The 16,390-nt window shown below is 43.3% G+C and overlaps 3 non-coding genes across 3 annotated transcripts; all 3 read right to left on the bottom strand.

The window, feature by feature from the left end:
* Nucleotides 1–1,663: 1,663 nt before the first annotated feature.
* TRNAR-CCG (transfer RNA arginine (anticodon CCG)) lies at nucleotides 1,664–1,736 on the bottom strand. The gene has a single exon. It is a non-coding gene; the product is annotated as a tRNA-Arg (tRNA).
* Nucleotides 1,737–11,437: 9,701 nt separating this feature from the next.
* On the bottom strand, nucleotides 11,438–11,510 carry TRNAR-CCG (transfer RNA arginine (anticodon CCG)). The gene has a single exon. It is a non-coding gene; the product is annotated as a tRNA-Arg (tRNA).
* A 4,004-nt stretch (nucleotides 11,511–15,514) lies between these two features.
* On the bottom strand, nucleotides 15,515–15,587 carry TRNAR-CCG (transfer RNA arginine (anticodon CCG)). Its single transcript has one exon. It is a non-coding gene; the product is annotated as a tRNA-Arg (tRNA).
* Between the last annotated feature and the right edge of the window lie 803 nt (nucleotides 15,588–16,390).

Genomic DNA, 16,390 nt, shown 5'->3' with positions numbered 1-16,390 from the left:
TTTATATGCACTGAAATAGCTTTTAGTTCGGCTTCTGATGTTTTGTCTTCTAAAAAATGTGTATATACTGGTACTTTCTACAGATGGAAATGAAGATGAACTCAAAATAGGGACAAATAGTCCTGACATGCACCAATCCTTAGCAACTGCTTTGGATTGGCCAAATGCGTAAATTCGATGCACTGTGTGTTATATTCTTGGCATTCGCACTTTACAAAATTTAAGAATTGCTGTAAGATTTTTCCATTATGGACACTATTCTAGAGTTCCAGCATTTTTCTTACTCTGTCTCAAAAATTGATGATTTCTACAAACTAGATTTCTTGCCTGGCATATTTTTATTTCACCTGACATCTCTGACTTCCTATCTGTGGTGATCACTGTCTCACGGCCACCCACTTGGTAAAGATAATAACTAGGAGGTCATTGACTTAGTGATAATGTATTCATTGTCTCTAATGATGACTTCTATGATGCCCTCACACTGCAATGCCCTCTTCTAGGTTGGAACATCCTTGCTAATTTGCTTGACTTTTCAAGTAATCCTTCACCTGTTGAAGCCAGATATTTTCCGAAACATGTGTCACAGAGTCTCATGGGCATGACACTTGACACAATATTCATCTTGAGCACCAGATTTTTTGTGATTTTCATGTCTTACCTATTCATTTCCTTTGACATAGTTTCAGATCCTCTTATTAATCACTCACTGCAAGTTTTGAATGCAGGTTTTGTGGACTTTTCTAAATAAAATGCATTACATTTGAATTCATTACTTTTCTTCCTGTTTTATCATGTTTATGTATTCCTGGTATATTGGTGTCGATTGGTCACTAAAACGAGCACAACAGGATTCTATTCTACAATACGGACCATTGTCTTTCTCAATCGCTCCGATTCCATAATGGCAACAGTGCCAAGCAACAAGGGTACTTAACTGTGCAATCAATTCAAGAAAGTAGTTTCAACTCAGTGTCCACTTTCTGCAGAGACACTGGCAGTAGGGCTATTTCGGGTGCTCTTACAGCAGGCTTCATTCTCATAAGACTATATTTTCTACTGCTAGTATTCTTGCAGAGGAAGGTGCTGTTCAGTAACATATGAGTGCAGTGCAGCTCTATAAAAGGATGATCTACAATCCAGGGACACTACCCAACCAAGAGGACTTCCTGTAACATTCCATGACAGAGACAATCCCTTAAGAGAAACTTTTTCACTGCAGAGATTCTCACTGAGGAAAATGATTCTCAGTGCCATGTCACTGCAAGGAGGCTAGCTTAGGAGGATTCTCTTCACAGTTGAGATGACACCTGAGGAAGACACTTTTCAGCAATTGGTGGCTACATGGGAGCTCACTTAAGAGTAACATCTTAAATGCTGGGGCCCTCATAAGGAATTGAATTAGCAGTATCTGTTTCTCTGCTGCTATACTCCCTGAGAAGCAAAATATTAAGTGATATGTCACAGTTGCAAGGCAGCTCTATGAAGACAGGACAAGATTCACGTGTCTTTACTGCATAGTGTCGCGGTAATACATCAGTATTGACAAGGTGAATGAAATGAGTGTGATGATTTTCATTGATGAGACCTTTTAATCATCTTTATGTTAATATATGTTGAAATTCGTTCATATTTAATTAAGATCAAAATTAAAAATAATTGACAACCCAGGTGGGACTTGAACCCACAATCCCCAGCTTCGGAGGCTGATGCCTTATCCATTAGGCCACAGGGCCACTTGATGGAAAAGCACTGATCTGACCATAATAGACCAGCTGAACACCAATTCACACACAGAATAAACACCCCATGGCAAAAACAACAAAAACATGAAAAAAACACAGTCAACATGTAAAGCAAGTCTGTGAGTTTGGAAAACACACCTTGCATATGATGGTCCAGTGAGCGAAGGTAAAGAAAGGAACAACTCCTGCAACACAAACCCTTCCGCAATTCATATTGAACACTTTTGATTGAAGAGAGTATACAGTGCGGTGGTTGCTACTCCTCGCCATCCTTATTTATAGTATTTTGATTTATATGCACTGAAATAGCTTTTAGTTCGGTTTCTGATGTTTTGTCTTCTAAAAAATGTGTATATACTGGTACTTTCTACAGATGGAAATGAAGATGAACTCAAAATAGGGACAAATAGTCCTGACATGCACCATTCCTTAGCAACTGCTTTGGATTGGCCAAATGCGTAAATTCGATGCACTGTGTGTTATATTCTTGGCATTCGCACTTTACAAAATTTAAGAATTGCTGTAAGATTTTTCCATTATGGACACTATTCTAGAGTTCCAGCATTTTTCTTACTCTGTTTCAAAAATTGATGATTTCTACAAACTAGATTTCTTGCCTGGCATATTTTCATTTCCCCTGACATCTCTGACTTCCTATCTGTGGTGATCACTGTCTCACGGCCACCCACTTGGTAAAGATAATAACTAGGAGGTCATTGACTTAGTGATAATGTATTCATTGTCTCTAATGATGACTTCTATGATGCCCTCACACTGCAATGCCCTCTTCTAGGTTGGAACATCCTTGCTAACTTGCTTGACTTTTCAAGTAATCCTTCACCTGTTGAAGCCAGATATTTTCCGAAACATGTGTCACAGAGTCTCATGGGCATGACACTTGACACAATATCCATCTTGAGCACCAGATTTTTTGTGATTTTCATGTCTTACCTATTCATTTCCTTTGACATAGTTTCAGATCCTCTTATTAATCACTCACTGCAAGTTTGGAATGGTGCAGGTTTTGTGGACTTTTCTAAATAAAATGCATTACATTTGAATTCATTACTTTTCTTCCTGTTTTATCATGTTTATGTATTCCTGGTATACTGGTGTCGATTGGTCACTAAAAAGAGCACGACAGGATTCTATTCTACAATACGGACCTTTGTCTTTCTCAATCGCTCCGATTCCATAATGGCAACAGTGCCGAGCAACAAGGGTACTTAACTGTGCAATCAATTCAAGAAAGTAGTTTCAACTCAGTGTCCACTTTTTGCAGAGACACTGGCAGTAGGGCTATTTCGGGTGCTCTTACAGCAGTCTTCATTCTCATAAGACTATATTTTCTACTGCTAGTATTCTTGCAGAGGAAGGTGCTGTTCAGTAACATATGAGTGCAGTGCAGCTCTATAAAAGGATGATCTACAATCCAGGGACACTACCCAACCAAGAGGACTTCCTGTAACATTCCACTACAGAGAAAATCCCTTAAGAGAAACTTTTTCACTGCAGAGATTCTCACTGAGGAAAATGATTCTCAGTGCCATGTCACTGCAAGAAGGCTAGCTTAGGAGGATTCTCTTCACAGTTGAGATGGCACCTGAGGAAGACACTTTTCAGCAATTGGTGGCTACATGGGAGCTCACTTAAGAGTAACATCTTAAATGCTGGGGCCCTCATAAGGAATTGAATTAGCAGTATCTATTTCTCTGCTGCTAGTATCTATTTCTCTGCTGCTATACTCCCTGAGAAACAAAATATTAAGTGACATGTCACAGTTGCAAGGCAGCTCTATGAAGACAGGACCAGATTCACGTGTCTTTACTGCATAGTCTCGCGGTAATATATCAGTATTGACAAGGTGAATGAAATGAGTGTGATGATTTTCATTGATGAGACCTTTTAAACATCTTTATGTTAATATATGTTGAAATTCGTTCATATTTAATTAAGATCAAAATTAACAATAATTGACGACCCAGGTGGGACTTGAACCCACAATCCCCAGCTAGGATTAGGCCACAGGGCCACTTGATAGAAAAGCACTGATCTGACCATAATAGACCAACTGAACACCAATTCAAACACAGAATAAACACCCCATGGCAAAAACAACAAAAACATGAAAAAAAAACACAGTCAACATGTAGAGCAAGTCTGTGAGTTTGGAAAACACACCTTGCATATGATGGTCCAGTGAGCGAAGGTAAAGAAAGGAACAACTCCTGCAACACAAACCCTTCCGCAATTCATATTGAACACTTTTGATTGAAGAGAGTATACAGTGCGGTGGTTGCTACTCCTCGCCATCCTTATTTATAGTATTTTGATTTATATGCACTGAAATAGCTTTTAGTTCGGCTTCTGATGTTTTGTCTTCTAAAAAATGTGTATATACTGGTACTTTTTACAGATGGAAATGAAGAGGAACTCAAAATAGGGACAAATAGTCCTGACATGCACCAATCCTTAGCAACTGCTTTGGATTGGCCAAATGCGTAAATTCGATGCACTGTGTGTTATATTCTTGGCATTCGCACTTTACAAAATTTAAGAATTGCTGTAAGATTTTTCCATTATGGACACTATTCTAGAGTTCCAGCATTTTTCTTACTCTGTCTCAAATATTTTTTTTTTTAAATATATTTTTATTTTGTTTTAAGTGAAAACAATATAAACAAACTTGTGACATTATATACAATAAGACAATAAACACTTAACAAAACACAACACTACACTCCCCCCCTCCCCTTCAAGAGCTCATCCACAGGGTAGTTCCGTATCGACCTGGTGTGGCCGGGTGACTTCCTCCTCCGAGGCAGTAGGTTCTCCTCGTACCCCAAACAGACCAGTGACTAATGACCTCCAGGCTACTAGGTTGCCCACATCCTCCTCCCCGCATTTACTGCATGCCTCTTGCCAGACCATGGTTTCGGCTTCCGCCCATTTTTGGAGATCCCTCCACCACATCTCTATCCTAGGTTTGTAGCATTGCTTCCAGTTCATAGCTATCCTCCTTTTAGCGAGTATATACGCTAGGTCTCTCAGTTTCCCCAGATGTTTGGTGTTCTTCGGTCTGGGGAACCCCCCTAGAAGGCAAGCCCAGGTTGTGTCAATGCTTATCGGGACCCCTTTGTCAGCCAACTTCTGTGACACTTCTCTCCAGAAGACTTCGATTACTGGGCAGGACCAGAACATATGCGTCATGTCCGCGTCCTCCTCGTTACATTTCGGGCATGCCTGCCTGCCCAAGTTCGCAAACTTAGCTATTCTCTTGGGGGTCATATACGCTCTGTGTGTGATATATAGTTGGATTTGCTGTAATCTAGCATTTCTGGACACTTTTTTATGATATCCCAGAGCCCGTTCCCACATCCCATCAGTCATCTGAACCCCCACCTCCATTTCCCATTCTAGTCTCAAGTCTGTCAAGTCCTTTCCCACTCGGGACATCACCACCTCATACAATCTGGAGATCTCGTGTCCGCCCTCTGATATGTCATATATTTTATCAATCAGGGCGTCCGGATCCTCCGCTAACACCGTCTCAGGCCAAGATTTTCGGGTTAATCCGTACCAACCTGAGGTATGTAACGTATTGGCCCCCATGTAACCCAGCTTCTTCTTCTAAGTCTGCAAAATCCTTGATGGCCCCATCTTGCCATATATCTCCTAACGTGGCCAACCGAACCGGTTCCCAGTACATTCTGATCGTTTTTCTAAGTTGACCATCCCCCGCAGTCAAGGCAACCAGTGGCACCTGCGGCGAACACGGATCCGGCCTTTCCAGCAGCCGGCATGCTCTACGCCACATTTTCCACCCAAGTAACAGCATACCAGGGCGAAGATTTAAGTCTTGTCTAGGGACCCAGATGATCTCCTTCAAATAGAACGGGGTGCAATCTGTCCCAACCAACCTGGACTCGGGAGATTCCTCATCAGAGAGCCACTGTGTAACATATTGCAATTGGCTCGCAACATAATAGGCCTCAAAATGTGGTAATTTAATCCCTCCTTTATCGTAGAAGTTTTGTAGCTTCCACAGCGCCACTCGGTTGCGAGTGCCGTGCCATAGGAAGTCCCTGCACATACTGTCGAGTTTGGTAAAGAACTTCCTAGCTATTAAGTATGGTATGTTGTTGAAGAAATGCAGCAGTCTAGGCAAGACAACCATTTTAAGCAACGCCCCTCGCCCTATCATCGCTAGCGGCAGCTTTTCCCAAAATCGCATAGACGCACGGATCTTATCCACAGCAACCTCAGTGTTATGCAGATGTTCGTTTCCCACAGTGTGATATATGTCTATTCCGAGGTATCGGAAGGACTCGGCTGCCAAGGCGCGGGCAATACCGGTAAGCGTTCCGTGGGGACCTTCGAATAGTACCCTAGGGGGAACATGCTCGACTTGCCAGGATTAACCGCTATGCCGGACAATTCGGCATACTTCTGCATGACCTCCAACACATACTGGAGGTTCTCTTCCGGATACTTTAGGTACAGCAGCAAGTCATCGGCATATAAGGATATCAAATGGCTCTTTCCTCCCACCTCGATGCCCACCAGGTCATATTGCTGTCTAAGATATACCGCTAAGGGTTCCAAGGCCAATATGTATAACATCGGGGACCAAGGACATCCCTGCCTAGTACCCCTACTTAGGTGCCACTTATCGGATATCACTGATCCCGTACGCACCCTAGCCGTTGGCTGGCTATACAGTAGTCTCGCCCATCTGATATAGCCTGGCCCAAACCCATATTCTCTCAGGACCGCAAACAGCCACGGCCACCTCACCGAATCAAACGCCTTAACTGCGTCTAGGGAGATCACTGCCATTTCTCATCTCTTCTGTTCCCTTCTTCTATCACTCGGTGGAGCCGCCTGTGATTATGAGTTATATTCCTGCCAGGGACATAACCTGTCTGATCCGAGTGTATCAGTCTGCCGATGACCTTGCGCAGCCTATCCGCCAAGACCGCTGTCAGGATCTTACTGTCTTGGTTCAACATCGACAGCGGTCTGTACGATCCACAGTGTTGTCTCGGCTTGTTAGGCTTGGGTAGTGGTACGATCAGCGCTTCTCTGAGCGTGTCTGGCAATCGGCCTCCCTCGAATGATTCGTTATACATCTCCAGCATAGGGGGGAGTATCTCTGCGCTATACGTTTTGTAGAACTCACTCGGGAGTCCATCAGTGCCCGGGGTCTTGCAAGTAGGCAGCCGTTTCACCACCTCTTCCAGTTCATCTAGCGTAATGGGGCCATCTAACTCCTCCCTTTCCTCTGCACTAATCCTGGGCAGTTCTATATCTTCCAGTGTGTCCCTGATTTTATCCAGATTGTCTTCCCCTTTGTCCTCATACAGCGCTTTATAATAATCTAAGGAAGCAGCGTTAACCTCTTCCTGAGTGTGAGCCTCCTCTCCGTCTTCCCTTTCTATCATCATGACCGGGCCCCTGGGGGTTTCCCTCTTATAAAGCCATGCCAGTAGGCGACCAGTTTTGTCACCTCCTGCATGTTGCCTCTCCACGTATTTCCTGTAATTGAGGTCACAAAGCCGCTCCCACAGCTCTGAGCTTAGTTGTTGTAATTCGAGTACTAGGTCTGTGTCCCCTCCCCCTCTGGTACATTCACGTTCCAATTCTTTCTCCACTTTCTCCAGCTCGGCTAAAACCCCCCCCTGAAGGCCCTTTGATTTAGAGATAGCGTCGCCCCTCACTACCACCGTGAAGGCCTCCCAAAGTGTACCAGCCGAATCCACACTGCCCGTGTTCTCCTCAAAATACCTTGTAATCGTCTCTCTAATATCTTCTCTAAAGACCGGGTCTCTGAGCGCCTCCGCCCGAAGGCGCCATGTCGGAATCCGCCCTCTGGGGCGGCCATATTGCCAGGCCATCACCAAGGGCGAATGGTCCGACAGGACGCTCGCTCTGTATTCAACCTGTGTAGTTGTTATCGCCACTTCTGGCGTAGCAAAGAAGTAATCTAGTCTCGTGTGCAACTGTTGAGGGGCCGAATAATGAGAGTACTGCAAGGCCGTGGGGTGTTTCAATCTCCAGACATCTTCTAGTCCATAGTCGTCTAATAGTACCCGTAGAGCCCTGGCCGCTGGGGTGGGCCTGTCTACTTTACTGTCGGACCTATCTATCTTGGGGTCAAGAACACAGTTAAAGTCCCCCCCCAGATGATCGGTTCCCCTGCGCATGGGCCCAGGCGTGTACATAGAGTCCTGAAGTATACAGCAGTATTCTGATTGGGGGCATATGTATTAATAATACTCAGTCCTCTGTTCTCAATCAGTACCCTCAGTATTACCAGTCTACCCTCCGTGTCTACCTCCTCTCGTACAATTCTGAGTGGGACATGCGGGGCCACCCAGATCAGCACACCTCTGGCATAGGCCGAGTACGGGGAGCCCACCACTGTACCACCCCATTTTTTCTTTACAAGGTCTAGTTTATGTTGGGCCAGGTGCGTTTCTTGTAGTAGGGCAATGTCGATCTTCTGTCGTTTAAGATACAACATGACTTTATTTCTTTTCAGGTAATTATTGAGGCCCCGGACGTTCCAGGTGGCAATCTTGAGGTCACCCATGGCAGCTATGTGTCTTCCCACCCCACTTACGGGAACCTCCAGCGGTTCTCATGACACAGAAGGCGTCCCACTGCAGCCACTCCGCGAATAAGCTCATTCCCAAACTAACCACACACACAACCAAACTCCAACTCCCTTTCCCCTCCCTCTCCTACCCTCCCCCCAACACCACACACCCCAACTGTTGCCCAGCTTCAACAAAAGAGCTCAGGCACCCCCACATCTGGTTCCGCAAACACCGGTCCGTGCACGGAGCCCAGTAGGGTGAGGTCGCCCTAATGGCCACCTAACCTAAGCTATTGTGGGGAGAGAGTATCGCTCCATGGGGCTCCCGTTCAATGATAATCTCAATGTTTGTGACAAACAGTACAACCAACTGACCTTCCATACCGAAGGTTCCGAATCGACTATAATCAAGTCTCAGGGTCCATGAGTCGCGCCATCTTGCGACGCCATTTTACGTCTTCCGCAGCTCCTCCGAGTCCTTCTGGGGCCGGTCCGCCGATTCTTGAGGGCACCCCTGTGCGTCGAGCCACTCCATGGCGTCCTCTGGGGTCTCGAAAAATAAAGTTTTATGCGCCTGTATGACCTTCAGTTTTGCAGGGTAAAGCAACATATATTTGTAACCTGCCTCCCTCAGCCTCCGTTTCACAGTCCCAAAGTTCATGCGGCTCCGCTGCACAGCTAGGGTGTAAACCGGATACGCCGTGATGTTTGCTGCTCCTCTCTTGATCGTGCCTCCTTTTCGAAAATGTTCTAATATTCTTTCCCGATCACGATAGTTAAGAATTTTGGCAATGATGGGTCTGGGCGGGTTTCCGGGAGGCGGCTTCCTCGTTAGGGCTCTATGTGCTCTCTCCACTGCGAAGCCTTGGGATAAGGCCCCTCCGGATATCTCTTGCAGCAACATGGTCTCAACAAAGTCAGTAGGGTCACGGCCCTCCGTCCCCTCCGGTAGGCCCACAATGCGGATATTGTTGCGACGGGCCAGTCCTTCCGCCTCCTCCACTCTACTTTCCAAGTTGCCCACCCTTTGGATTAGGGCGTGCAGTTTTGCCTTGTGGGTGGCACAGTCCGCCGTATTCGGGCCAACTTCTTTTTCCAGGGACTCTGTGCGCTCCGCCAGAACCCTAACGTCTTGTCTCAGTAGATTGACGTCCTCCTGGACCTCCCCAACTTTGAGGTCCAATACCGTTTTTAATTCAGAGACAGCCAGTTCTAATTTCGACTCCCAGGCCGCTCTCAGGTCCGCAATCGCTGCCAGGATTTCTTGGTTAGAGCTCGAAGTCGTTGCGCTACCCACGGCCGGTGCATCCTTATTCTTGGTGGCGTCCGGGCCCGGGGACGTTTTGGTGAAGTCATCCAGCGTGGGCTGTTTCGCCTTAGGTCGCACTGCCTTACTGGACATGGTCCTGAGGATGTGCAGGTCTATCGAATGATGAGTGGGCGCACTGCACGCTGACCTGGTTAGGTCTTCCCGCAACTCTTTTCAATCCCGTCTCGGGCCTATGTCGGCCATTTTGAGTCGCCCTTTGTTCTCAGCGTCTCTCGACTTTTCTTCTCCAATCTTAGCCGTCGTAGCTGCTATGTCCTCCAAAAGTTCACAGTACTTCGGTGGCACCTTCACACGCTGGCATGCATATCGTCGGTATTCAATAAGCAGTCGTACTGCACTGATTTGCCCGGATCTGTTCAGGATCTCGGGAGCTCCGCTGGAACTCTCAAAAATTGATGATTTCTACAAACTAGATTTCTTGCCTGGCATATCTTCATTTCACCTGACATCTCTGACTTCCTATCTGTGGTGATCACTGTCTCACGGCCACCCACTTGGTAAAGATAATAACTAGGAGGTCATTGACTTAGTGATAATGTATTCATTGTCTCTAATGATGACTTCTATGATGCCCTCACACTGCAATGCCCTCTTCTAGGTTGGAACATCCTTGCTAACTTGCTTGACTTTTCAAGTAATCCTTCACCTGTTGAAGCCAGATATTTTCCGAAACATGTGTCACAGAGTCTCATGGGCATGACACTTGACACAATATCCATCTTGAGCACCAGATTTCTTGTGATTTTCATGTCTTACCTATTCATTTCCTTTGACATAGTTTCAGATCCTCTTATTAATCACTCACTGCAAGTTTTGAATGGTGCAGCTTTTGTGGACTTTTCTAAATAAAATGCATTACATTTGAATTCATTACTTTTCTTCCTGTTTTATCATGTTTATGTATTCCTGATATACTGGTGTCGATTGGTCACTAAAAAGAGCACAACAGGATTCTATTCTACAATACGGACCGTTGTCTTTCTCAATCGCTCCGATTCCATAATGGCAACAGTGCCGAGCAACAAGGGTACTTAACTGTGCAATCAATTCAAGAAAGTAGTTTCAACTCAGTGTCCACTTTCTGCAGAGACACTGGCAGTAGGGCTATTTCGGGTGCTCTTACAGCAGGCTTCATTCTCATAAGACTATATTTTCTACTGCTAGTATTCTTGCAGAGGAAGGTGCTGTTCAGTAAGATATGAGTGCAGTGCAGCTCTATAAAAGGATGATCTACAATCCAGGGACACTACCCAACCAAGAGGACTTCCTGTAACATTCCACGACAGAGACAATCGCTTAAGAGAAACTTTTTCACTGCAGAGATTCTCACTGAGGAAAATGATTCTCAGTGACATGTCACTGCAAGGAGGCTAGCTTAGGAGGATTCTCTTCACAGTTGAGATGGCACCTGAGGAAGACACTTTTCAGCAATTGGTGGCCACATGGGAGCTCACTTAAGAGTAACATCTTAAATGCTGGGGCCCTCATAAGGAATTGAATTAGCAGTATCTGTTTCTCTGCTGCTATACTCCCTGAGAAGCAAAATATTAAGTGATATGTCACAGTTGCAAGGCAGCTTTATGAAGACAGGACAAGATTCACGTGTCTTTACTGCATAGTGTCGCGGTAATACATCAGTATTGACAAGGTGAATGAAATGAGTGTGATGATTTTCATTGATGAGACCTTTTAATCATCTTTATGTTAATATATGTTGAAATTCGTTCATATTTAATTAAGATCAAAATTAAAACTAATTGACGACCCAGGTGGGACTTGAACCCACAATCCCCAGCTTCGGAGGCTGATGCCTTATCCATTAGGCCACAGGGCCACTTGATGGAAAAGCACTGATCTGACCATAATAGACCAGCTGAACACCAATTCACACACAGAATAAACACCCCATGGCAAAAACAACAAAAACATGAAAAAAACACAGTCAACATGTAAAGCAAGTCTGTGAGTTTGGAAAACACACCTTGCATATGATGGTCCAGTGAGCGAAGGTAAAGAAAGGAACAACTCCTGCAACACAAACCCTTCCGCAATTCATATTGAACACTTTTGATTGAAGAGAGTATACAGTGCGGTGGTTGCTACTCCTCGCCATCCTTATTTATAGTATTTTGATTTATATGCACTGAAATAGCTTTTAGTTCGGCTTCTGATGTTTTGTCTTCTAAAAAATGTGTATATACTGGTACTTTCTACAGATGGAAATGAAGATGAACTCAAAATAGGGACAAATAGTCCTGACATGCACCAATCCTTAGCAACTGCTTTGGATTGGCCAAATGCGTAAATTCGATGCACTGTGTGTTATATTCTTGGCATTCGCACTTTACAAAATTTAAGAATTGCTGTAAGATTTTTCCATTATGGACACTATTCTAGAGTTCCAGCATTTTTCTTACTCTGTCTCAAAAATTGATGATTTCTACCAACTAGATTTCTTGCCTGGCATATTTTCATTTCACCTGACATCTCTGACTTCCTATCTGTGGTGATCACTATCTCACGGCCACCCACTTGGTAAAGATAATAACTAGGAGGTCATTGACTTAGTGATAATGTATTCATTGTCTCTAATGATGACTTCTATGATGCCCTCACACTGCAATGCCCTCTTCTAGGTTGGAACATCCTTGCTAATTTGCTTGACTTTTCAAGTAATCCTTCACCTGTTGAAGCCAGATATTTTCCGAAACATGTGTCACAGAGTCTCATGGGCATGACACTTGACACAATATCCATCTTGAGCACCAGATTTTTTGTGATTTTCATGTCTTACCTATTCATTTCCTTTGACATAGTTTCAGATCCTCTTATTAATCACTCACTGCAAGTTTTGAATGGTGCAGGTTTTGTGGACTTTTCTAAATAAAATGCATTACATTTGAATTCATCACTTTTCTTCCTGTTTTATCATGTTTATGTATTCCTGGTACACTGGTTTCGATTGGTCACTAAAAAGAGCACAACAGGATTCTATTCTACAGTACGGACCGTTGCCTTTCTCAATTGCTCCGATTCCATAATGGCAACAGTGCCGAGCAACAAGGGTACTTAACTGTGCAATCAATTCAAGAAAGTAGTTTCAACTCAGTGTCCACTTTCTGCAGAGACACTGGCAATAGGGCTATTTCGGGTGCTCTTACAGCAGGCTTCATTCTCATAAGACTATATTTTCTACTGCTAGTATTCTTGCAGAGGAAGGTGCTGTTCAGTAACATGTGAGTGCAGTGCAGCTCTATAAAAGGATGATCTACAATCCAGGGACACTACCCAACCAAGAGGACTTCCTGTAACATTCCACTACAGAGACAATCCCTTAAGAGAAACTTTTTCACTGCAGAGATTCTCACTGAGGAAAATGATTCTCAGTGACATGTCACTGCAAGGAGGCTAGCTTAGGAGGATTCTCTTCACAGTTGAGATGGCACCTGAGGAAGACACTTTTCAGCAATTGGTGGCTACATGGGAGCTCACTTAAGAGTAACATCTTAAATGCTGGGGCCCTCATAAGGAATTGAATTAGCAGTATCTGTTTCTCTGCTGCTATACTCCCTGAGAAGCAAAATATTAAGTGATATGTCACAGTTGCAAGGAAGCTTTATGAAGACAGGACAAGATTCACGTGTCTTTACTGCATAGTGTCCCGGTAATACATCAGTATTGACAAGGTGAATGAAATGAGTGTGATGATTTTCATTGATGAGACCTTTTAATCATCTTTATGTTAATATATGTTGAAATTCGTTCATATTTAATTAAGATCAAAATTAAAAATAATTGACGACCCAGGTGGAACTTGAACCCACAATCCCCAGCTGCGGAGGCTGATGCCTTATCCATTAGGCCACAGGGCCACTTGATGGAAAAGCACTGATCTGACCATAATAGACCAGCTGAACACCAATTCACACACAGAATAAACACCCCATGGCAAAAACAACAAAAACATGAAAAAAACACAGTCAACATGTAAAGCAAGTCTGTGAGTTTGGAAAACACACCTTGCATATGATGGTCCAGTGAGCGAAGGTAAAGAAAGGAACAACTCCTGCAACACAAACCCTTCCGCAATTCATATTGAACACTTTTGATTGAAGAGAATATACAGTGCGGTGGTTGCTACTCCTCGCCATCCTTATTTATAGTATTTTGATTTATATGCACTGAAATAGCTTTTAGTTCGGCTTCTGATGTTTTGTCTTCTAAAAAATGTGTATATACTGGTACTTTCTACAGATGGAAATGAAGATGAACTCAAAATAGGGACAAATAGTCCTGACATGCACCAATCCTTAGCAACTGCTTTGGATTGGCCAAATGCGTAAATTCGATGCACTGTGTGTTATATTCTTGGCATTCGCACTTTACAAAATTTAAGAATTGCTGTAAGATTTTTCCATTATGGACACTATTCTAGAGTTCCAGCATTTTTCTTACTCTGTCTCAAAAATTGATGATTTCTACAAACTAGATTTCTTGCCTGGCATATTTTCATTTCACCTGACATCTCTGACTTCCTATCTGTGGTGATCACTGTCTCACGGCCACCCACTTGGTAAAGATAATAACTAGGAGGTCATTGACTTAGTGATAATGTATTCATTGTCTCTAATGATGACTTCTATGATGCCCTCACACTGCAATGCCCTCTTCTAGGTTGGAACATCCTTGCTAATTTGCTTGACTTTTCAAGTAATCCTTCACCTGTTGAAGCCAGATATTTTCCGAAACATGTGTCACAGAGTCTCATGGGCATGACACTTATACACAATATCCATCTTGAGCACCAGATTTTTTGTGATTTTCATGTCTTACCTATTCATTTCCTTTGACATAGTTTCAGATCCTCTTATTAATCACTCACTGCAAGTTTTGAATGGTGCAGGTTTTGTGGACTTTTCTAAATAAAATGCATTACATTTGAATTCATCACTTTTCTTCCTGTTTTATCATGTTTATGTATTCCTGGTACACTGGTTTCGATTGGTCACTAAAAAGAGCACAACAGGATTCTATTCTACAGTACGGACCGTTGCCTTTCTCAATTGCTCCGATTCCATAATGGCAACAGTGCCGAGCAACAAGGGTACTTAACTGTGCAATCAATTCAAGAAAGTAGTTTCAACTCAGTGTCCACTTTCTGCAGAGACACTGGCAATAGGGCTATTTCGGGTGCTCTTACAGCAGGCTTCATTCTCATAAGACTATATTTTCTACTGCTAGTATTCTTGCAGAGGAAGGTGCTGTTCAGTAACATGTGAGTGCAGTGCAGCTCTATAAAAGGATGATCTACAATCCAGGGACACTACCCAACCAAGAGGACTTCCTGTAACATTCCACTACAGAGACAATCCCTTAAGAGAAACTTTTTCACTGCAGAGATTCTCACTGAGGAAAATGATTCTCAGTGACATGTCACTGCAAGGAGGCTAGCTTAGGAGGATTCTCTGCACAGTTGAGATGGCACCTGAGGAAGACACTTTTCAGCAATTGGTGGCTACATGGGAGCTCACTTAAGAGTAACATCTTAAATGCTGGGGCCCTCATAAGGAATTGAATTAGCAGTATCTGTTTCTCTGCTGCTATACTCCCTGAGAAGCAAAATATTAAGTGATATGTCACAGTTGCAAGGCAGCTCTATGAAGACAGGACAAGATTCACGTGTCTTTACTGCATAGTGTCGCGGTAATACATCAGTATTGACAAGGTGAATGAAATGAGTGTGATGATTTTCATTGATGAGACCTTTTAATCATCTTTATGTTAATATATGTTGAAATTCGTTCATATTTAATTAAGATCAAAATTAAAAATAATTGACGACCCAGGTGGGACTTGAACCCACAATCCCCAGCTTCGGAGGCTGATGCCTTATCCATTAGGCCACAGGGCCACCTGATAGAAAAGCACTGATCTGACCGTAATAGACCAGCTGAACACCAATTCACACACAGAATAAACACCCCATGGCAAAAACAACAAAAACATGAAAAAAACACAGTCAACATGTAAAGCAAGTCTGTGAGTTTGGAAAACACAACTTGCATATGATGGTCCAGTGAGCGAAGGTAAAGAAAGGAACAACTCCTGCAACACAAACCCTTCCGCAATTCATATTGAACACTTTTGATTGAAGAGAGTATACAGTGCGGTGGTTGCTACTCCTCGCCATCCTTATTTATAGTATTTTGATTTATATGCACTGAAATAGCTTTTAGTTTGGCTTCTGATGTTTTGTCTTCTAAAAAATGTGTATGTACTGGTACTTTCTACAGATGGAAATGAAGATGAACTCAAAATAGGGACAAATAGTCCTGACATACACCAATCCTTAGCAACTGCTTTGGATTGGCCAAATGCGTAAATTCGATGCACTGTGTGTTATATTCTTGGCATTCGCACTTTACAAAATTTAAGAATTGCTGTAAGATTTTTCCATTATGGACACTATTCTAGAGTTCCAGCATTTTTCTTACTCTGTCTCAAAAATTGATGATTTCTACAAACTAGATTTCTTGCCTGGCATATTTTCATTTCACCTGACATCTCTGACTTCCTATCTGTGGTGATCACTGTCTCAAGGCCACCCACTTGGTAGAGATAATAACTAGGAGGTCATTGACTTAGTGATAATGTATTCATTGTCTCTAATGATGACTTCTATGATGCCCTCACACTGCAATGCCCTCTTCTAGG

The sequence above is a fragment of the Ambystoma mexicanum genome, chromosome 3q (assembly GCF_040938575.1).
Source record: "Ambystoma mexicanum isolate Mex_15411 chromosome 3q, UKY_AmexF1_1, whole genome shotgun sequence".
Classification (NCBI taxonomy): Eukaryota; Metazoa; Chordata; class Amphibia; order Caudata; family Ambystomatidae; genus Ambystoma; species Ambystoma mexicanum.
This window is presented reverse-complemented; position numbering and strand designations above follow the sequence as displayed.